A 24,904-nucleotide genomic window follows, 5' to 3' on the forward strand; every position below is an offset into this window, starting at 1 on the left:
GTTAAAGCTAAACATGTCTAATGTTATGTTAATACTGTTTATACTTGTATTTTGACATTAAAAGAAACATGCAGCGTTCTGAACAAATTCTATTATTTCTATGTGTTTATTCATCTGCAATTGGGCTTACAAAATCAATTTGTCACAAATCTCTGTACAAATATATACATATGCTTAGTTTGATATATCCCCCACCTATATTTATCTTGCATATCTTTCTGTAATATTGATCAGGTAGAACAGTGCCTCCTGAAACACACTATGGTCATTGTTAACCACTGTTCCAAAAAGAAGAGACATGTCTGGAAACCTCTCTCCGAACAGCTGCTCAGCACGACATCGGTCTTGCTCTGATGAAAACGGGTCAGAGCTAAAGACAGATACCCAAGTCTGGGAGGACCCCAACTCCTGCTCATACACGTGTGCTGCCTCTGCGGCATTGGGGAACAGCACTGTGGGGATTCTTGCTGGACAACTACCAGCTGCAAGATGGTTTGGTATCCCTCTGCCTAAAATGGGTAAAGAATGGTTTTAGTTTTGGACAAAATGTTGTCAGTTTTGTTAAAGGTCCATACATACAAATACTGTCATATCTTACCAGGTATTCTATGGGCATTCCAGGACTGCACAACTTGGCCAAGTCCAATCTGACTCACTTGACATGCCAGGTTGGAGACACAAAATTTGGTTACATTATCCTGCATGTCGAGTAACTCTTGATCCAGCAGGTGAACCAGGGCCCGTTTTAGGGGATAATTCACCCGATTATTGACCTCTGGCCAAATTCTTTCCACACGAAGGTTCTGTTTAAACACAAGAAAAACTTTAAACTGATTGAAAACACTTTTTTTCAACCTCAAATCAGGAAAGTTGGTCTGGTGTGTAAAATACAGGTATAAGCAGACAGCAATGATTTTTTTAAATGTCCTTTTATATTGAATTTCGTTGCAGACAGTGTAAAGTCAAGATATTTCAGCTTCAATTGATGTGTAAATATCCATACATTTTTGCCATTCAATCTTTGAATGTAATCAGTAGGACAAAATGCACCCTTGAAGAAGTTGTCTGTACATAAGTTAGCCTGCTGACGTTATGTCTGTGTTGAGACAGCTTTTCTTGCATATACAGGGTCAAGTAAAACTCCCTGCCATGATCCACTCTGATTTGGTCCCACGTGCCGTTGTTGGTTATGGATATGATAGATTCAGATTAATTTCTCATTGAATTGCACATAGTAAACATAGCACATACTGATTGTAATATAATAACACTGATATTGTACACTAATCCCAAATTTTAAAGTAAAATTTTACTTTAAAATTTTATTTACTTTTTTTTTTGTACATTGACTGGACTTGCCTGTAAACTTCTTCATAAATAATAAGGTTGTTCTTCACTGGCATTGTGGATTCAGCAACAGTTTTGCTGCTGAATCCATCAATAGCCAAGACATGCGTCACTCCAAACATTCCCAGCTTCTCATTTTGGTCTAGGTGGAGTTTGTGGCCCATATACTCTGCATGGTAAGGAACTGGATTGAGATTACGTGCTCCCTAAAACAAGTATAATTCAATCAATGTAGTGCAATAACATAAAGTTAGTTAAAATGTTCAACGAATTTACAAACGTAATACATGAACTACTAATATGCATACTTTAAGTCTAAATGTAACATTTCATGAGGTCACAAATAAAAAATAAAAAAATCATAATTAATGTAGGTGACTTATACCTGGCGACGCAGCTCATTATATGGCTGGTGCACCTCTCTGAGAATCCTTCCCAATGGAGGTCCTGCCCTAACCCCCACTGATGACAGGTATCCTGTCATGAATTTTCGTCCATAAGATGGACCTGTCTGTCAAGACAACAAAAATAAAAAATAATAATTTAAACGATAATTCAAGTATATAATGGCTATACTTTCGAGGCAAAAAAACTTGTTGACAGTCTCTGGCCTTATATAAGACATAAAACTTCACATTGGGATTGTGTTTATTATTAGCTACACCTGACAGCACAACCAGACATCTCTGGCACAACTATTTGCTGTTACTATGGGGATGAAAGTAAACACAACCTAAACTGCGCTTGCTACACAGACCCGTCCTTGTAAAGGTCACATCTGGGTCACGAAACTTGCGTCAAATTAAAATATCAAAATTGGATTAGAGCTCGGGTCCGTTATCCGTTTTTTCCATTTCTCATTTGAGCACAAATTCGGAAATTGAAAAAAACGGGTCGTTATCCATTATTTCATTTTGGTTTTGGAAACAAATATTGAGAAAACAAGTCGTTTTTTTTTTTTGATTTTTGTTTTTATTTTGAAAAACGAATGAACGAATGATATATGGATTTTGCTGCTCTCTCTTTGTTTGACTGTGTAGTAACATGATATAACTAATAACGGACTGTGTACGATGAAGAATGCTTAATAACATGCTTTATTAACAGAGAAGAAAAAATATTTCATGTCTATTAAGGCTTTATTAATGTGTAATGACGCTACACTTAATATTCAATGTGACCCAACAATGAATCAGCAATAAAATAGACTAATTTGACCTAGTGTGTGAGTGGGGGTGATATTAGCTAATATGATTAGCATATGTGACCCGTCACGGAAACCAGTGACACAAGTCGGCAGCACAACTTGTGAGCAAAATGAGAAACAAGTGTTTTTTTCCAAAATTGGTGATTTCCGCTTTTTTGCAGAATCTGTTAGTTGAGATCATGAAGAAGCCTCTCCATGTTTGAGATAACAGTATTGGTATATTTAAAAGCGTACATTTTGAGGTTGAAATCGGCTTGTTTTTCGGAGATTCTAGCATGCAGTAGGGGCGTGTCATTGTCTGTGTGTATTTCTGTACTGAATAGCCGCCGGCGCTTTTGCCCCGCCCCCAACAGCGTGGCTACTTATTATGCAGCGCTCTAGCCGGCTCTATCTGATATCAAAATTCAATGAAGATGGACGCCGCAAAGAATGTCGCAGACGAGCTGAACCGTGGCGTTACAACGAAAATGTTTTGAAGTACTTCTTCGACAAGCCGGATGCTTATGAACAAGCGTTCACTGATTCTGAAGACGATCTGAGCGACGATGAAAGTGGCATGATAAGACTGAATAATATCCCTAATCTACAACTGAGCGAAGATGAAGACGAGGAAGAATGTATCGGACTGGCGTCAGACGAGTTGGACCGTAAGATATCAGAGGCTATATCGATAGTAACATTTGATGGGGATATAGATAGAGAAATGGGGAAAATCCGTAACTTTGACTGTAAATGTTACACGAGGAGAAAAGAGAACTCTCTGCATGGGAGACAGTCTTGTAGCCAGAAGCTTTCTCCAGACATTATGTACAACATACGGCTGGATTCTTTAGCTGCGGAAAAAGAGTGGCAGGACATGCGAATTATTGGACATTTAGAGGCAAACAGACGCACAGTGCAAACTTCGGAGATGGTTACATCCACAAAGAAGACCCCGACAAAGAGAAAGTGTGCCCGAACGACTTATTTCATTGGAGGCAACGAGATCTGCAAGAATACTTTTCTGTTTCTTATGGGGTGAGTTTCCATAAACATCAAAGTTTGTCGTTTTTTGTTCATTCTAAGAACACGTACACGTTATCTCATGTTTAGTCCATGTTTAGACCTTCCAATACCTACCTATTGTTTTTAGCTAGCTCAGGACTGTCGTTTTAATTGTAACGTTAGCTGCTAATCGTTAGCATCATATCACTTGCCAAAACCCCATTACTATAATGAGCTTTAAGATGGTAATGTGAGCTTCTGCTATTAATTTGAATAATGCTTCAATTGCTTGAATTGACTGGTGTTAATGACTTAATTTAGGATTTTTTAATCCTTTGACTCGAACCAGGTCTAACCACTAACTGAGGTCTAAACCAGGACTAAAACAAGACTAAACCAGGAAGTACAGATACAAGCTCTAAAGTAAGTAAAAGTAAAAAGTATTCATCATAAAATTTACTTCAGTAAAGTAAAAGTACCTATAATTTGTACAATACATTTTGATATAGGTGACAAGATGCCTGTTAGCAAGACCATGATGTTAAACGTTTTTCTTATTTCCCCTTTTTTCAGCATTGGCAGAGACACCCTGGCTGATATAGTCAAACACTATGAGGAGAATGGGGCAAGACCACGTTTGAGGAAGAAGCACTCATTGCCACGTCCACCAGCCAGGTTCATCAGCCGTGAGGATATCAACAGAGTTGTGGACTTCATAAAACACTATGCAGAAGACAATGCCATCATGCTGCCTGGCCGACAGCCTGGGCATAAGGATTGGCATGTGAAGTTGCTGCCAACTCATGTGTCCAAGGCCTCAGTGTGGCGTCTCTACGTGAAGTCTGCTAAGGAGCTTGGTATGTGTAAACATTGATTTAAAATTGAGTGCTTATAAAGTGAAATAATGCGGAGCACTATTAGCAATTACAATACAATTAACCATAAGCAATATCTGTTTTTCAGGTGAGCGTGCAGTTTGTAAAACCAGCTTCAAAGCACTGTGGAACCGACTTCTCCCACACATCAAAAGTTGCCGCCACGCACAGATCTCTGCTGGCAGTGCCAAAGCAATAACGAGCAGCTGATACGAAGTGCAAACCTCCCAGATGATAGAAAGTCTGAAGCAGTAAAGAAGCAACAAGATCATCTTTCCCTTGTGCAGAAAGAGAGGGCTGTGTACAACGACATGACTGCTGCCTGCAGAAAGATTTGCTCTGGCTCCAACCTGTCTTTTGGACCATCCCTACCAGCAAGCAAGAAGATTAGGATGCATTACAGTTTTGATTTTGCTCAGCAGGTAATATTTCACACACATTTACTTCACTTTACTTTATTAATGTCCCTTAAAGGGCGATTTGGTGCATGAGAATAAATAGTGCAAATGCAGAATAGCATCAATATAGTAAGTTTTATCTTTATTAGACAATTATGAATAGATGCAAATTTAATTTAATCTAATCCAAGTTCCCTCTCTCCCTCTGTCTCCTACAGTTACACTTTCCCTCAAACCCTCTCCAGCCAGGACCAATGTACTTCCTGACCCCACGGAAATGTGGCCTGTTTGGTGTTTCATGTGAAGGGCTGCAGAAACAGGTGAATTACCTGATTGATGAAGGCATGTCATCTACTAAGGGAAGCAATGAAGTCATCAGCTACATGCATCATTTCTTCGGCAACTTTGGAGTTGGAGAAACAGAGGTGGATCTTCATTGTGACAACTGCAGTGGGCAGAACAAGAACAACTTCATGCTCTGGTACCTTGCCTGGCGGGTTGGACACAAGCTTCACGATAAAATTGAAATCCACGTCCTTATTGCTGGCCACACCAAGTTTTCCCCTGACTGTGGCTTTGGACTCATCAAGCAAGCCTACATGAAGACAAGAGTCAACACTTTGGCAGACATCGCTGAGGTACTTTAACTTTACTTTGCTTTAATGACTTCAGTGCTGTTTTCTGTTCTGCTTCAATGAAACATTTAACTGAAGATCTTTTTTTTTCTTCCTCTCTTCTCTTTTTTGTCATCAGGTTGTGGAAAACAGCTCTCCTGTGAGTCACCTCAATATCCCACAGCTTGTTGGAACGGCAGAGGGCAAAGTTTTAGTCCAGACCTTCGACTGGCAGCAGCATCTGACTCGCCACTTCCGTAGACTCCCACAGATCAAGAGTTATCAGCACTTCAGGTAATTGAAACTTTCACATTGTGTACATACAATATAACATAGCAACAACATACACATGACAGTTTTTTATAAGAAAATACTTTGCCATGTTTAAAATGTCTTATGTGCTTTTTCTGTCACAGCTTTGAAGCCAAGAGACCAGGTGTGGTGCTTGCAAAAAGTCACCGTGATGCACAACCTGTCGAATATCAGCTACTGCGCGACGGAGCAGATCTGCCCCCTGTCGACGGTCTTCCTGTCCTGGCCCCACCTGGACTGAAAATTGACAGGCAGACCTATCTATATGAAAAAATCAGGCCATTCTGTGCTGACGAGGCAAGAGACATCACATGCCCAGCGCCAAGGGTCACAACACAGAAGAGTCCACAGAAGAGGATGCTGAATGTAATTTCATTGGACTGTGTCACAAAGACCTTTTTTCTTGTTTACAACACCTGCAATGTCACTTTATCAACCAACCACCTGAATTTAGTTTTACATTCTTGTATGAAAAGCACTCAGTGTACATAAGAGTTGCCTATACAGTTTTATCGGTAGATGCTAAGAGACATTTATTTATTACCTGTTTGCAAACTTTTTTTTTCTTTGATGGCACATTTTCCTGACCTTTTTGCTCCCCCTGTGCTTTACAGCTTTACAGGGGGAGCTTTACAGGGGTATGGCTTATCTAAATGAGATGTAAATGAGCCCTATTGTCACTCCCAGCAGCAGAGAGAGTGAGAACTGCACAATCTTTTGAGGCCGTTTTCTCCCCTTTTAGCTTTTTTGAGTGCCTACCTTCAAATGGCCACAACTTCTGCAAATATTGTCAGATTTCCATGTGTTACAAATCGTTGGAAAGCTTGGAGACTACACTTTCAGAATCTGTGAATAACTCAAAATGCCCCAAAACCGACTTGTGTCCCTACTTTCCGTGATCGGTCACATATTAGTTTACAACAAACTAGGACTAGCTAAATAGCTATTTTATGCCGACAGTTGAATTTCGTTTTCTTAAAGCGCCTGATTCCCCAATATGACAGGTTGGACAATCATTTAATTGAATTATAATTGAATATTATATTAATATTAAATATTATTATTAATATATCATTTGTTAGTATTTAACTAAACAATGTTCATAATAATGTGTTAATAGCACAATAAGAATGGAAATTGTGCAAATAAAAGCTGAAAACAGTACCAGTCAAACATGTGTCATCTGGGATAACGGATGACATTATGGGCTAGCAGAAAATAACTATCCTGTATGACAACATTGTTATCTGTATTTCATGAATTCAATGAATATGAATTGAAAAACTACAAACTAATAAAAATGATCAGACTTTTAATGAAAGTAACACACCAAAATATATTAAAACAATATTAAATATATTACTCTTTATTCAGTTCTTTAACAATCAAATTTAACAGATTTTTTTTTACCAATGATCCAAATAATGTAACGTTCTAGAAAACTATTATGATATGCAAAAAATCTGTCAAGTAATGAACTTAGCATCTCTAGGCTAGCATCTTGCAAATACAAAAAGTTTAAATATGCAACACAGTAATTTTAATGAAAACAACATGCAAAACACAGAATGGCAGAGGGCCTCTATTCTGTTTATGTAAACATATTTCCACTTTAATTGAAAATGATTGTGCAAAACAGCAGTAATAGAACTAAAACCAACCTCAAACTGTAACAACAGATGTAGCCTCAAGTGATGAACAAAGTTTTGCAGGGCTAAACAAATTTTTATGTAATTGCTATACACACAGCAAATTAGACTGCTTTCTATTTAAGTACAAGTGTCATGTTTCTCTTCAAGAATAAAAGTTGCTCAGCTTTCTGGCAGAAGAGTTGGTTCCTCTTCTCATCAAGAACATGAGATGCTGCACTGAACAGTCTCTCTCTCTCTGTGCTGGTACTTGGGGCAGATAAATGCCTGCCTGTAGGAAAATGCCCGGTATGCCAGATTACCAATCCAGCACTGGTCATGAGCTCATGAACGTGTTTTGAAACATGGTCAAACATTTCAGGTAGACAGGTTTCTGCAAAATAGCATTTGCTTGGCAGTGTGTAACGTGGCTTAATATGGTGTATGAGCCTACGAAATCCAATGTCTTCCATAACAGAGAATGGCTGGTCATCTAAAGCAATGAACTGTATTATTTTCTCTGTAATGGCTCTATCGTTTGCATATTTCTTAGCCTTTTCAAAGACTGTGGCGACCGACGGTGATGGTGTGCTTGTTGGGGTACTTTTAAGTGTTGTTGTTTTGCTGTACTCTGCATTTTGAATGTGATGTCCTGTTTTGCATGTGGTTTAGAAATGCACATAGTTTGGTGTGAAAAGTGCAAGTCAATCCCAGAATAATAGCAAAGCACCTTGGAAACAGGTAGACAAGTATCTATATCCACAGTAAAACGAGTCTTATATCGACATAACCTGAAAGGTTGCTCAACAAGGAAGCCACTGTCACAACAAAGTCAAGGTATCAGAGTGGCCATCACAAAGCCCTGACCTCAATCAAATAGAAGATTTGTCGGCAAAATTGAAAAAGTGTGTCCAAGCATGGACGCCTACAAACCTGACTCTGTACTGGTTACACCAGTTCTGTCTGGAGGAATAGGACAAAATTCCAGGAACTTATTGTTAGAAGCTTGTTGAAGGCTACCAAAACATTTGAAGTTAAACAATTTAAAGGCAATTCTACCAAATACTAACAAAGTGCGTGCAAACTTTGACACACTAGACAGCACCTGTGGCCGTCAGGAGTGGAGAGCACTCTACCGCATCTACTACACAGGGGCGGAAGGGCATCTTTATAAAGACGCGTCCTGAAAAGGAAGATTTAATGCCAGCTGTGTATATTGCTCTTTAAGAGAAAATAACTCTTTTAGAGAAATAACTCTTTTACTGCGCTGTCGAAGCGCCAGGGGCAAAACTGCACTGCCGTGCAGAGGGAGAAGGTCGCTGATATGCGCCGGTGATCCAACATCAATCGCACTCAGAGATGGGAGTAACAGTGTGTGACTCGCAGCTCGCTGCATACACAACCAGTCGGCTCCAAAGTAAATTTCTGAACGAAACAGAGGCATTTCCCTCCCTTCATACCCGTATGTCTGGGGGCGGGACATGCAAATTCTGCCAATCTCTCATTGGCCTTTTCTCATACATCAGAGATGCAAAAGAGACCTAGTGTTGCTTCTTCGACACAACATCGCAAACGGTTAAAAGATCTCGTCAACATTTGGGTACGAAAATGGGAGACCTCTGAGCGGGGGGGGGGGGTTTGGGGCAGGCTAAATAGATTGAAATTGTGACGTTGTAACACTTACCTCAAAAGGTTACATAAAAAATGAGGGGAGATCAATCACCATTTACCAACAATTATATTTCCCTTAAACAAAGTATACATTTTGTGATCATACAACATGTCTTGAGAATATTACACGAGGCAAAGCATTTAGGAACAAAACCTTATAAATCTGCATCCAATATCAAAGTTCAGAGTTACCACAGTAGTCCTTGGTCCATCACACCATTATAGATGTTTAAGATGTTAGAAGAACTTCATCCACGTTTGTTCAAAAAGGTTAATCCAAGGAAAAGGTGTCTTCTCGTTTAGGAGTTTGGATATAGTTCCACATTGAAGATAATAACATAAAGAATTTGATCCAGTTGAGAAGCCCTCAAAATCAAGCAGATACCACACAAAAAAGAACCCTATTGAGATGTTGAACACAACTGTTCCTAAACCGGGTTTCCCAAATGAAAGCATGGAGAAAAGACGTGCTCTCAGCTAACAGGTATCTGTAACTCACACTTCCCTCACCCTTTTATTCTCTGGCCTGAAGAGATTTCCCAGATAATGGCTCCCTAGTGCCCGCTACTGTCCGGGAGTGAAATTGCAACTTGCATTTAACATAGGAAACAGGTGACAGTTTACTAGAACAGTTAACCCCCCCCCCCCTTCAGAAGAAGGCCTGACCTGGCCGTAAAACCTTTTCAAATTTTCTACATGGTATGTTTCAATTTGTTTAGGTTCGGCTGACAGCTCAACTCTGTAGTTTACGTTATTCAGCTGTTTTAAAACTTTGGCAGGCCCATGCCACTTAGGAGCTAGTTTGGCCATAAAGGCATCCCTTGCATTAGACAACGGGTGAGTACGAACCCAGACGAATTCCCCTTCCTGGAAGGTCTCTTGTCACCTCTTCGGGTTGTAGTACCTCTGTTGTCTGCTCTGGGCTCTCGCAACATTCTCCTTCACCCTCTCCAGAAGCGATTTCTGACGTTCAAGAACTTCATACGCAGATTGATCAGGATCAGGCGAACGATATTGAAACAGTTCAAGGGGTCCTTTCAACTTGCGTCCTAGACGCATTTCTGCTGGGGTATACTTCGTACTCTCCTGCCAAGCTGAATTGATTGCAAACCTGAACTCATGGATCCATTGGTTCCAATTCCGATGATTGTCCTTGACATATGAGGCAATCATGGTCTTAAGAGTTTTGTTTACCCTTTCTGTCAGGTTAGTCTGAGGATGGTATGCAGTGGAACATTTTTGAATGGCACCCCATTGCCTACAGGTAGCATTCAGAAGTTGTGAGGTAAATTGTGGTCCTCGGTCTGATAGCAAATACGTAGGTACCCCCCAACGGGTAAAGATATCTTTGATAAGGATGTTAGTTATCAAAGTTGTCTTAGCTGACCGCAAAGGAAACACCTCGAACCACTTGCTACAGTAATCCACAGAAACCAGTAAATACTCATTCAACTTCGTGCTCCTTGGAAATGATCCCATAAGATCAATGCCCATCATATATCCAGGTTCTTTTACCAGAGTAGACTGAAGGGTTCCAGAAAGTTTGGATATATGTGGCTTGTATTGCTGACAGGTTTGGCATTGTTTGCAGTGATCCCATACATCTCGCTGGATTTCTGGCCAATACCAACGTTGAGTTGTCTACGCAATGTTTTCATGCGTCCAAGATGCCCACTTAAAGGATTGTCATGTGCAAACTGGAGAAATTGCTGCCGGAGATCCTTTGGGATGACTACTTGCAAAGTATGAAACTTTTGACCTTCAGGGACACATCTGAACAGAAAGCTGTTCTGTACAACATAATGGATACGTTGAGGGTCGATAGGGGTAAACTTTGTTTCATCCCATAGAGGCTGCAATGATTGATAACTTTTTTGGCTTCGACCAAGTTCTGCCCAGTTGATTGGTAAGTCTCCATTCACATCCTTTGCCTGGCATACCGCAACACTTCCCAGTGGCTCTACCTCAGGCATTGCACGGGACAACGAATCAGGCACGACATTACATCTCCCTCTTCGACACCTCACAGTTAAGTCAAATCTCTGAAGTCGGATAGGGCATCCTTCAAATCTTCTAAAGAATGTTGGCATTCTTTAGTCCAGTTCCATGGTAAACCCTTTTTCTTAAGTGCATGAAGTGGAGCAGCACGTTATGAGAAATATGGAATTAATCGGTGATACCACCCAGCAAGACCTAGGAATCGCTCAACTCCCTTAATGTTTTGGGCACAGGGAAATTCTTGACAGAATCCACTTTGCAATCCTCTGTCTTGATGCCTTCCGCTGAAATGACGTGTCCTAGGAAGGTCCGTGATTTCCTTACCAATTTACATTTCTTAAGGTTAAGGGTTAGGCCGGCCGGTTCCAGCCCAGCAAACACCTTCTTCAGATCCTGGAAATGTTGCTGGATGTCTCTGGAGTACACAACAATGTAATCTATGTATATGAAACAACATCTGCCAATAAGATCTTGTAGAACTTTGTTCATGAGCCTTTGGAATGTTGCTCCAGCATTTTTCAATCCAAAAGGTAGACGAACAAATTCATACTGGTTGTACTTTGTAACAAAAGCAGTTTTTTGACTGCTACTTTCATACATCGCCACTTGCCAGTATCCAGTCTTGAGGTCTAGGGTACTGAATACTGTTGCTCTGTAGACAGACTCCAAGATCTCTTGTATCTGAGGCATAGGAAAACCATCTAGTGGGGTTTTAGCATTCAGTGCTCGAAAATCCACACAGAAACGTGTACCCCCATCCTTCTTAGGCACTAGCACTATTGGAGCTGCCCATGGGGAGACAGATGGTCGTATTATACCTTTATTCAGCATGGCTTTGAACAGGGTCGTTAGTTATAATCTTTAGTTATAATAATTCTTGTTTTACTCTAAATATACACGATATAATGAAGATGGTCTATTGCCACTTGTATACAGATATAAAATAAAGTATTGTTTAGAATGTTTTCACCAAAGTCTTGACAAAATGTAAGTGTTCATTGAAATATAACCCATTCTATTCTTTATATCCAGTGTATGAGTGCAACTAATGAACAGTGCAAGACAGCAGCAGTATTTCATATGAGAAACACACACCTGCTGATGGTGTAGTCTGGCTTGAATCCGGTGGCATCAATATTGAGGTTGTGGTAGTCCCTGAGGTGGACGCATGTTCACCTAAAGGCATGGGTACATTTCATTTAAAACCATTTGAAACTATTCTATATAAAATGGATTGTAATACTTATTAAAAGTGTACAAATTAAACATCAAAGCTTTAAACAAAAAGCTTTAAACAAGAATCTCCTGCAGTAGCATCTGCTTTGGGTCTTTCCAAACATTTGGTGAGTGCATCTGTCATGATTGTTTGTATCATGGGTTGCCCCAAGCCGGTAAGTATTATATAATTTAAGGCAGATTATGCTCACATTGTTACTGATTCATACTTCAGATATTAGTTAAATTAAAAACAAAGAAGTAAACAAGAAATATTACTGTGTATGTGTAAATATGTGTAGTGGGGAGACTAAGAAAAATTATGTGCACTGACACTAGAAAATAAAAGAATGTACCGTTAGTCTAGCAGGGTCCACCACACGACTACTATTTCTGTGTCTGAGAGTCGCTACCCCCCATTCATTTGCATTTATTTTGTCTTCTTTTGCCTTTATCCTCTCTTTTAGTTTAAGGCTTTCAAAACAGGTTATGCTTGTCCTGCAATAAGAGCTATTGGAGGCCTGGCAATGAGGACATTCCCGTAGCTTGGGCTTGGTCATTTTGTTCCGTTTTGTTTGTACACACGCTTTTTCAGTTCTGCCCACAAATGTTCTATTGAAATTAGGTCAGGGCTTTGTGATGGCCACTGTGATACCTAGACTTTGTTGTCCTTAAGCCATTTTGCCACAACTTTGGAGGTATACTTGGGGGTCATTGTCCATTTGGAAGACCCATTTGTGAACAAACTTTGACTTCCTGGCTGATGTCTTGAGATGTTGCTTCAATATATCCACATAATTTTCCTTCCTCATGATGCCATCTATTTTGTGAAGTGCACCCGTCCCTCTTGCAGCAAAGCACCCCCACAAAATGATGCTGCCACCCCATGCTTCATGGTTGGGATGGAGTTCTTCAGCTTGCAAGCCTCACTCATTTCCCTCCAAACATAATGATGGTCATTATGGCCAAACAGTTCAATTTTTGTCTCATCAGACCTTTGTCCCCATGTGCACTTACAAACTGTAGTCTGGCTTTTTATGGCAGATTTGGAGCAGTGGCGTCTTCCTTGCTGAGCAGCCTTTCAGTTTATGTTAATATAGGACTCGTTTTTCTGTGGATATAGATACTTGTATACCGGTTTCCTCTAGCATCTGTACAAGGTCCTTTGCTGTTGTTCTGGGATTGATTTGCACTTTTTGCACCAAACTACATTCATCTCTATGAGACAGAATGTGTCTCCTTCCTGAGAAGTATGATGGCTGCCTGGTCCTATGATGTTTATACTTGCGTACTGTTTTTTTGTACAGATTTTTTTCTGAGATCTTAGCTGATTTCGTATTATTTTCCCATGATGTCAAGCAAAGAGGCACTGTGTTTGAAGGTAGGCCTTAAAATTCATCCACAGGTACATCTTCAATTCACCTCCAATCAGAAGCTAACTGTTAAAGGATTGACATAATTTTCTGGAATTTCCCAAGTTGTTTAAAGGCACAGCTGACTTAGTGTATGTAAACTTGTGACCCACTGGAATTGTGATATAGTCAATTAAAAGTGAAACAATCTGTCAGTAAACAATTATTGGAAACATTACTTGTGTCATGCACAAAGATGATGTCCTTAACTTACCAAAAGTATAATTTGCTACTTTAAATCTGTGGAATGGTTAAAAAATTTGTTTAAATAACTTCAACCTAAGTGTATGTAAACTTCTGATTTCAACTGTAAGCTATTCATATGACATGAACATCAGGGTTGCTTCAGCCTTTAATTAAGCCCAGGACAAATTGACATCATTCACAGCATCACAGTTACCTGAGGCCCCCTTAATATCATTGTCAAATCAGCTTTTATTACGCTACTGACTTGAATCTTCATATAATGCGAGTGTACATTATATCAACATATTTCTAAACAGTGCTATTTATATCTTTGTGTAAAATGTATTTGATTAGCAAAAATGAGCACTTTTAATTGATGATTGTTTTGCAAGTGCAGCACATTTATTTCCTGTTTGTATCTGAAATCTACTGCAATTGCTATTTTGTGTGTTAAGAGCATTTACTCTGCCCTTGATGCAAGAAAATTGCACCTCAACAGATAGTTAAACATGTGGTTTGAAGGAAAGTCGAAAGCCAAAGAATTCCTTTTTGCTGTTTATTTTGAAAGTACAATACAACACAAAAGACTACATTCAGTACATGATATGCAAGAAATCACAATATTCAAGCATACATACACTAGAGTAAGATAAAGGTAACTAAGACATCTTCAGGTAAGTATACAAAAACAGGTACATGTAAGAAACTCAGATATCCATTAGCAGCACAAATCCAAGTCCAATGTTAATAATTTACATTTACATTTATGCATTTGTCAGACACTTTTATCCAACTTATTGCAGGGATAACCCCCTGAAACAACCTGCAGTTAAGAGCCTTGCTCAAGGACACAATGGTGGTGACTGCAAGGATCAAACCGGCAACCTTCTGCTTACCAGTTCTGTGCTTTATCCCACTACGCCACATTGTAATAATACCGTTGAAAATATTTAGAATTATAATCTAAATAAATAATACTCTCAACAGGTACATAAAGGCAAAATAAACTGGTCTATTTAGAGACCTATTGGCTATTTTACAGCCTTCCTTCAGTGTTAATCCTTGCAGGAGTCTTAAAATAAGCTTTATGTGTGAAACTCTTTCAACACCGAGGGCATACGAAAGTCTTCTCTCCAGTGTGAATTCTCATGTGAGCATTAAGGTCACTACTATAGGTAAAACTTTTTCCACACTGAAGGCATGAAAAAGGTTTCTCACTACTGTGAATTCTCATGTGAGCATTAAGGTTACGCTTATGGATGAAACTCTTTCCACACTGAATGCATGTAAAAAGCTTCTCACCAGAGTGAATTCTCATGTGAGCATTAAGGTAACCTTTACAGATGAAATTCTTTCCACACAGAAGACATGAAAAAGGTTTCTCACCAGTGTGAATTCTCATGTGAACATTAAGCTCACCTCTACGGGTGAAACCCTTTCCACACGGAAGGCACGTGAAAGGCCTGTCTCCAGAGTGAACTATTATGTGCCTCTTAAGGTCTTGATTACAGTAGAAACTCTTTTCACATAGAGGGCACTTGAAAGACTTCTTTCCAGAGTTAGTGTGTGCTTCTTAAGGCTGTCAGCACGAGTAAAACTCCTTCCACACTGAAGGCATGTGAATGGCTTCTCTCCCGTGTGAATTCTCACATGAGTCTCAAGGCATCCTTTTTGTGTAAAACCTTTTTCAAACATAGGGCAGGTTATAAATTTTTATTTTTTTGGTACTGATGTTTCTCCTCCACTTCACCCAGTTCTTGACTTTCCTCTTTCACTTGCATCAGGTCTGAAATAAAAATATGAAATTGTCAAAATTAACCCCTTACACAGTGAAGAATTTCCCTTACAACTCAGTACACTTGACATTGTGTTTATTAACGCATATGGGGAGTGCCTTCTTACACAACCTAGTTGAAACCTCTCTACAATAATGCCAATATTATAATATTGTGATGGTGTTCTAATATTGCGATGGTGTTTAAGCCCCACCTGTTTTGGTGTGAAGCGGTCTTCTATAAAACAGGTGCACAAACACCATTTCCTCAGAATTTCTTAAAGACTGTGATCATCTCTTGTCTAGAAGCCCTCTACCTTCGCCATCAATATACATGAGTTAATGGGTGGAAAATTTGCAGCTACGAGAAGACTCTCAACTCCCCTGCATTGCTCAAGCGAACATCACTCTGCCTCGCCGCTTCGCCGAACAAGCCTCAGCAACCTGATTCCCCGCAGCACTACAGAAAATATATTGTATACTGTGTGATATATATATATCTAAAAGAGTCACTTATGTTTTTGGGTCTTTTTAAAGATGCGTAAATGTTCCTTGTGCGAGAGGTACATCCCGCTGGCAGATTAGCATGAGAGCTGAGTTTACTGTCTGGGCCACAGCCATACAGAAACAGCTTTCATGGAGCCAGACTAAGGGTATGAGTCTAAAGACGCTTCACTCATGAATCGCCCTGGATCTGAGAGACAATTCAGCCTCATGTGCCCTCCCAACCGCCTCTTCTGTGATACCCAAGGATTTACACGAAACAAGACATGGCCACGAGGTTGAGCAGGATCACATTTAAGGGGTCCTTGCAAGCTCCTCAGTCTCCACAAAGTACATGCTTTCCTAACCGATATGTGCAAAATTAGCACAGGCCCTCTGAGAGTGCGTCATAGTCACGGTTCTGATGCTGGGGATGATAAAGAAAATGTCACGTCTCTCGCTGCATCAGCCTATATGATCAATTTGCACACTGGCCACCCCAGTTCAACAGCGTTCTGTCTTCCATGGTTTCGTCCTAAGAGGCGCCATTGTTATGAGCGGAAATACACAATCTCCTTGTGAAAAGTGCAATAGAAGTTGTACCAAATTGTCATGCCCAAAAAGGGTTTTACAGATGTTATTTTCTTGTCCCAAAGGAAGATGTGGGTTTCGGCCGATCCTGGATCTGAGACATTTGAATCGCGCACTCCCAAAGTGCCCATTCAAAATTATTACTCAGAAACTGATCTTATCGCATGTATGCCCACAGGATTGGTTTGCGTCGATAGATCTGAAGGATGCGTACTTTCATACCCAAATTGTACAACAACACAGGATGTTTTTGATTTTTGTGTTCGAGGGAACAGCGTTTCAATCTCTGAAAACCGTTCAATCGTTTGTCTCTGTCTCCTCGCACGTTCACAAAGTGCATCGATGCAGTTTTCACCTCTCTGAAACTGAGCGGTGTGCACATCTTGAACTCTCTCAATGATTGGCTGTTACTGGCACAATCAGAGGCTCTGTTATGCCAGCACAGAGACATACTGCTTCAACATCTAAACAGCTTGGGCCTCAATTTGAACTGGGCGAAGAGCACGCTCTTCCCAAATCAACAAATCTCCTTTTTGGGAGGACCCTAAACTCCAAATGTGGGCGCACCTCACAAGCAAGCGCATTTTGGCCATTCTACAGTATCTGTCTCAGTTAAAACTGCGGAGAACACTTCCACTGAAGCAGTTTCAAAAAGCATTGGGATTTATGGTTGTGGCATCCGCCATCATTCTATTAGGTTTCTTACACATGAGACCTCTTCAGTGCTGGCTTGAGAGCCATGTGTCATGACATGCTTGGCGCAAAGGGCACATGTGCATCACAATATCCCGCCGCTGTATAGCTGCTTTAGCACCCTGGACAGCTCCTGCGTTTACCAGCGAGGTGTTGCACTGGGGCAGGTTGTCAGATGGAAAGTGGTGACTACGGATGCTTCCAACACAGGTTGGGGGGGGTGGTGTGCGATGGACGCCCGACTTTCGGCACCTGGACAGTGGTTATAGCAATGGGATATCACTCAAAAGAATGCAAGTTCAAGTCCAGCAAAGGATGCGTTTAAAAATAGTTCTTCTGTTGACCCCTGAACCTCACTTCTTACTTTTGTGCTTCCTATAATGTAGGTCTTACTTCATTGCATAATTCCTGCTTAAATTCAAACCAATTAGATGTAGGGGAAGTTACCCAATTAAGCCCTTCCAATAAAGACATTATGTTTAAATTAAAAGACTTCTAATAAAACAAGAGATTAATCAAAGATTATTCTCTCATCTAAACACTCGTTATGTTTTGTGATAAACTGTCGAAATGATGTCATGTCATGAATTGTATATTATAATGTTCCTTGAGGTCCACTTATAATGTTAGTGTGATATACTTTCATTAAAAATAGTCAAAATTTAGGCATAATTGTTCAATTTCTATCCAGTCAAATGCTCTGTTTTTTGGGGCCGTGTGTTCTTGAAGACTTCAGTGTAAATGCCCACTGCTATGATTGGGTAACATCTTTGCATATGGATAAGTGTGCCCGCCATTATGCGTGTGTGGGGTTGTTTTGAAAACTTTAACTAGAAAATGAACCCCTCCACAAACACCACAGATACTGACAGCGTGGTAAGTAATCACTTTAATTTACTATTCTATTTGTGTAATAGTTATTACTTTTAATCTTGTTTAAACCAAGACGCAACACAACGGTGTGTATCTTGTTACATAGTTGAAACATTTCCGTGTTTTACAAATGCTGAGTAATGCATGGCAGTACAAAATAAATTGTAAATACATGGTGCTGTCACATTTATAACTGTGAAAGGATACACTTACTGTGCAACATGTAAACGTATACAGGATACATTCACCTGTGTTTGTCGCAGTCATTCGTCATATAATCATCTTTCATCATATATTCAGTGTAGTGACAAACACATATGGTACTCATTACAATGAGGCAGTGGTGGCTCAGTGGTTGAGGCTCAGGGTTACTGACCAGAAGGTCAGGGGTTCAAGCCCCAGCACCACCAAGATACCACTGCTGGGGTCAGGGGTTCAAGCCCCAGCACCACCAAGATGCTGCTGTTGGGCCCTTGAGCAAGGCCCTTAACTCCAGGTTGCTCTGGGGGGGATTGTCCCTGTAATAAGTGCACTGTAAGTCGCTTTGGATAAAAGCATCTGCCAAATGCATAAATGTAAATTACAGTGAGTCATGTTTTCATTAAAAAGGAAAGAGATTGTCTAAATATATTGATATCAACACTAGGTGCATATGCATATGTGGCAATTGTGCCATCATGCCAACAGAACCCGAAAATATATGCTGCTTAGAGATCCCTGTGCATTAAAACTAATACACGAGCATCTAAAATCACTAGGATCAAATCAAATACTCAGTACACCAGATCTAACAGTCTGTAACATAGTCTTATTTTTATTATCATTCCTTGCCTGGTTTGTTCATCTGACTCCAGAAAAATGACTTTAAGGGTATCTGCAGGTTCGAAGGAATGAAAGACTTTAAGTCTTTTTAAGGCCAAATAAACATCTTTTTTTAAATTAATTTATTATGAATGCAAGCAGCCTAAAGTATGTAGCTTATATCGTAACCCTTCACTTGTTTTCCAGCAAGGCGTGATGCAGACCTTATTCACAGTAGTGCCATGTTTGATTTTTAAAGGGAATGGAAACAAGGCTGTGAGGGATAGACTCACCATCTCTTCAATGGCAAGCATGGTATAAATCTGTAAAAAGCTCCAATATACCATCCGATTTTCCAAAACTCATATTTTATTGAGTTTTTTTCTACTGAGTGTTCTTGAATGGATATTATAATTTTTGTCTGTGGAACGGTCCAAAACCACTTTAACTGCAGTACAGCTAATCAAAGTGAAATCCCTGTATTTGTCAGATGGAGCTCAAGAGAGATGGAGAGGAGAGATATTACAGGTGTAACTCTATTGTAGCTTTACAATTCTTGTCAAAGGTGATGTAAAATAAGAAAATGCCACAATTTGAAAGGTATCTTGTAAATCGCAATGTTGACAGCTTTGGGCGACAGTGTAAGCGCATCGCTCGCTCACAGAGATGCAGAATAATGCCATTTGCATTTTGGATTACCAGGATTATAAAGGTTTATACAGGTGTAAAAATGGGCTTACTTGCACTTCCCTGGCTGTACGAGAGAGAGAGAGAGAGAGAGAGAGAGAGAGAGAGAGAGAGAGAGAGAGACAGAGAGAGAGAGAGAGAGAGAGAGAGAGAGAGAGAGAGAGAGAGAAAGCGCAATCTGATTTTGACACACAGATTCTACTGTTTTAAGAGTCTCTTCTATTCACCCCAAAATGTAAGACCTCAGCAAACTAATATTAAGACTTCTTGTGATTTATTTAAGATATTAAGGCTTTTTTTGGCCTTAAATTTTAAGAATCTTTTTTGAGGTCATCATAAAGAGTGACGTTTTGGAGCAACTTCCAAAATGGCCACCAAACATTCGTAGCACATATTCCCAAATAACTCAAGAATGAAACATTTGATTGAAAAGTAAAATGAGAGCAACAAATGTGTGCAATTTTTTTTATATTTCAAAATAAAACAGTAAGTGGGTTTATATGGTATGTGGGATTAATTGGGTCACTTCCCCAAACAAAAACATTTTATCAGCAACAATTTTGTACTCTTAACTTTGCATATCTCTTTAGTGCCAATTTCTCGTAATTTGCATGGTGCAGAGGTTAAGACTTTTTGGGCCCTGGGTATCGCAGCGAGTATTGATGCTGACTATCACCCCTGAAGTCATGAGTTTGAATCCAGGGTGTGCTGAGTGACTCCAGCCAGGTCTCCTAAGCAACCAAATTGGCCCAGTTACTAGGGAGCGTAGAGTCACATGGGGTAACCTCTTTGTGGTTGCTATAACGTGGTTCGCTCTTGGTGGAGCGTGTGGCGAGTTGTGCATGGATGCTTTGGAGAATAGCGTGAAGCTATGTCTCAACGGTAAGACGCTCAACAAAGCCACGTGATAAGATGCACGGACTGTCGGTCTCAGATGCGGAGGCAACTGAGATTTGTCCTCCACCATCCGCCAACTGAGTTAAGTCACTGCGCCACCACGCGGACTTAAGGGCACACTGGGAATAGGGCATTCCAAATTGGGGCAAAAAAAAAAAAAAAACTCTGAACTCCGGTTCAATAGACTGGATGAACCAAAGTCACCATAATTAAATGCTTTGTTGCTGTTTTTGCACAAATAAAATCTTTAGTTTTGGGGCTGGTGTGTAAATGCTGTCTGGTTCACATCAGGACAGATTAATACTTTTTCCTCAAAACTGATGTGGTCAAATGTGTTTTTGTCCATCTATGTGTTTATGTGATTTTGAACTTTTTGGACCACATTTACACTGTTTTTAGCAGTATCCACTTGTGATCAGATGATCCAATATGAATCTTAATATCAGGTGTAAACATGGTCTGAGACACTCAAATCACACATCAGTAGTGTAATAATTAATGAAGGATCAAGAATGGACACCAACCTATTTGTTCCTCAGTTTCTTAATTTTTCACTCTGTATGGTTCTGTATAACCCATGTCCTCTCTCTCCTCTTTAATAAAATCCATATTCACAATAGTATGTCAGAAATTATTGACACACTTGAAGTTTGTACTTCTGGAAACACTTCTTCAATTCAAAGATGACAGGAATATTCACAGTATTTACTGTCACTGGGTAGTAGCAAAGACCAGGCCTGAAAAAAAAAAAAAAAAAAACGTAAACCTTTAAGCTCTCTGCTTTACATTTTACAATAATATAATAATAATAAACTCTCTTGTTGTAACATTAAATAAATTACATAGCAAATAAATTTAACCATATACAGTAAAATAAAGAAATAAGCCTAGATATATAAAGGAACATGATAAAATAATTAGCACAGGTCTATATTTAGTCAATATTTATCTGAAATTCCAGATTTTCAGTCTATCCTTTATCAACTGTTGTCTTTAAAAAAAAATACATTTGTCTTTTAGGCATCTGAACCATTGTCTCTATGTCATATGCTGAGAAAAACATCCTCAGTAATATTGTAAGAAATCGATTTAATATTTAATGTAATGTTTTCATCTGTATGTTAAATTGGCATAACTCACACATTCAGTGCTTTGGAGATTTCTGGAACATACAGTTCCTTCTAGGGCTGCACAATTGATCAAACTGAAATAAAAATTATTGTATGGACAATTTTAAAACCGCTTGAATGGATGCAGTGACTAAATTAAAAAACAATAAATAAATAAAAATCGCACGTCCATCCAATAAGGTGGCCACTAGCCTACATGACTGCGGTCAATCCAGCTGCACATCTTTTTTTAGTATGCGCGTCTAATCGTGTAGGTATGGGTGCTGAAAGCGGTCGAAATTATTTTTAAGACTCTATTTTCCGCTATTTTACATTTTATTAGGACACAAATAATACATTTTCATAATTTTTTTTAAAAGCATGACTGTTTTATTATTATTTTAAAGTGTGTAGGCCTATGAGTTACATTAATTATTACATAATATATTCATGTTCATAGTAATGTCAATTAACATTAATAATTTTTACATTTTTATTGTTAATTTTAATGTTTTTTTAGAAACTATTTTCTGCTATTTTCCATCTTATTAGGACACAAATAATACAGTTTTATGTTTTTTTTTTTAAAAAAAAACATTACTTTTTTTATTATTATTGTAATGTTTGTAGGCCTATATGTGATTCATTAATTACACAACTTATTCATGTTCATATTAATGTTAATTATCATACATAATACATTTATTTACATTTTTATTGTTAATTTGAATGTTTATATATATATATATATATATATATATATATATATATATATATATATATATATATATATATGTATATATATATATATATATATATATATGTGTGTGTATTATACATTATTGTACTTTATTTATTAACTTTAATGAAATGTAATATTAATGTTAATTATCATACATTTATATTGCATTTTTATTGTTGATTTTAATGTTTTTATATATAAAGTATACATTAATTATTATACATAATGTATTAATGTTTATTTATTTATTTTCTTGCATTTTTTAAGTTAATGTAAATGGCAAATATTTGGCAAATAAATACAACAGGCTTTTGGTGGCTTTTAATCTGTCAATTATAATTTAATTGCATATATATAAGCTATAAACACCTTTATACAATCTATGAAATATACATTCATACCTGAAGTATGAAATATGATAGGCTACTCAAAACACACACACACATACACACACACACACGCACGCACACGCACACACAAACACACACATATACATTTTATATATAATGGGAGTTTTGCCATTTTACTTCAACTTCTAGCACTTACATCATGTCCCATATTCAAACACTCATAAAAAGTGTTCCTCCATAGGTTTGCTCATTCTTTCATTTGATTCCTGTTCAGAGTGGCTCTGACTATTACTGTAATTATTTTCAAGTCATTTTACTGTATAGTTTTGGAGAAAAGTAAAGGCAAACTCACCCCAATCATCAAACTGCATTCTATCACTTACACCATGTCCCATTTTCAAACACTCATAAAAAGTGTTCCTTCATAGGTTTGCTCATTCTTTCAATATTTTCCTGTTCAGAGCGACTCTGAAGTCAAGTCAAGTCAAGTCAATTGGTTTTTATTGTCGTTTCAACCATATACAGTTAGTACAGTACACAGCAAAACGAGACAACGTTCCTCCAGGACCATGGTGCTCCATAAAAACAACAAAGGACCAACACAGGACCACATGAGACTACACAACGAAATAAAATACCTATATAAACTACCTATATATACCTATATAAAGTGCACGTGCAAACATGTGCAAAAAGTACAGGACAGTACAACAAATTACTGACAATGAACAGGACAATAGACAGTGCAGCGCCGACCAGTACTCAGTAGTGCAAAAAGATGACAGTTTCTAAAAATGTAAACATAACATACTATGAGATAATGTTCTATGCACATAGCAGTTATTGAGGTAGCAGACAGTTATAAAGTGACAGTAATTAAAGTGTAACTCAGGACACGTGTGTGTCAAACCAGTCTCTGAGTATTGAGGAGTCTGATGGCTTGGGGGAAGAAGCTGTTACACAGTCTGGCCGTGAGGGCCCGAATGCTTCGGTACCTCTTGCCAGACGGGAGGAGGGTAAAGAGTTTGTGTGAGGGGTGTGTGGGGTCGTCCACAATGCTGGTTGCTTTGCGGATACAAAGAATATTACTGTAATTATTGTCTAGTCATTTTACTGTATAGTTTTGGAGAAAAGTAAAGACAAACACCCCAATCATCAAAGTGCTTTCTAGCATTTACACCATGTCCCATTTTCAAACACTCATAAAAAGTGTTCCTTCATAGGTTTGCTCATTCTTTTAATTGATTCCTGTTCAGAGTGACTCTTAATATTACTGTAATTATTTTCAAGTAAATTTACTGCATAGTTTTGGAGAAAAGTAAAGGCAAACTCACCCCAATCATCAAACTGCATTATAGCACTTACACCGTGTTCAAACACTCATAAAAGTGTTCCTTCATAGGTTTGCTCATTCTTTCGTTTGATTCCTGTTCAAAGTTACCTTAGACTTTTAGTGTATTCATTTAAATGTCATTTTACTGTATTGTAGAGAAAAATAAAGGCAAAATTACCCCAAAAAGTGCATTCTTACAGCGTATTTATTGATGAAATATAAAATAATTTGCATAGTTACGTTTATACAATAACGTTTATACAAAAAAAATCTTGATCTCTGTTTTGTAATAAAATAAATAAATAAGGATCTGGATTTCACTCCTTTACTTTTATTTAGGCAGTAAAAACAAATAAAACATCAGAGAAAAAAAATCAAATCCAATGATAAATATAGGAGTGACACGTTTAAATTTAAACTTAAAAAAAAATATATATATATATACTAATAAATAAATAAATAAAATAAAGCTTTCTTCCACTCCACTCTTTTGGTGTTCCACCAATGTGGTGTTTCTTAAAATGTGTCCTCATGTAGTGTCCACTACATCAGTTGCATTTGAAACATTGCCAGACCTGATCATTTCCAATTACCGTTCTGGGTATATCTACACATGTAGGATGATTACCACTCTTGGCATTTTGAGCACTGGACCATGAGCTCATTGTAATGAGCGGTTCTGCAAAGACAGTAAACTGGTATTGCAGTTTTGGTCACGTTTGCC

At 38.5% G+C, this 24,904-nt stretch overlaps 1 protein-coding gene and 1 long non-coding RNA gene across 2 annotated transcripts in view; one reads left to right on the forward strand and one right to left on the reverse strand.

Moving 5' to 3' along the window:
• LOC127648804 (gastrula zinc finger protein XlCGF8.2DB-like) overlaps positions 1-24,904 on the reverse strand; it is a 399,553-nt gene that overhangs the window by 323,805 nt on the left and 50,844 nt on the right. The gene's annotated exons all lie outside the window — the stretch shown is intronic.
• Positions 3,038-4,204, forward strand: LOC127648828 (uncharacterized). The gene is made up of 3 exons (XR_007971239.1): positions 3,038-3,571; positions 3,888-3,961; positions 4,112-4,204. It is a non-coding gene; the product is annotated as an uncharacterized LOC127648828 (long non-coding RNA).

This window comes from Xyrauchen texanus, chromosome 9 (genome assembly GCF_025860055.1).
Source record: "Xyrauchen texanus isolate HMW12.3.18 chromosome 9, RBS_HiC_50CHRs, whole genome shotgun sequence".
Lineage (NCBI taxonomy): Eukaryota > Metazoa > Chordata > Actinopteri > Cypriniformes > Catostomidae > Xyrauchen > Xyrauchen texanus.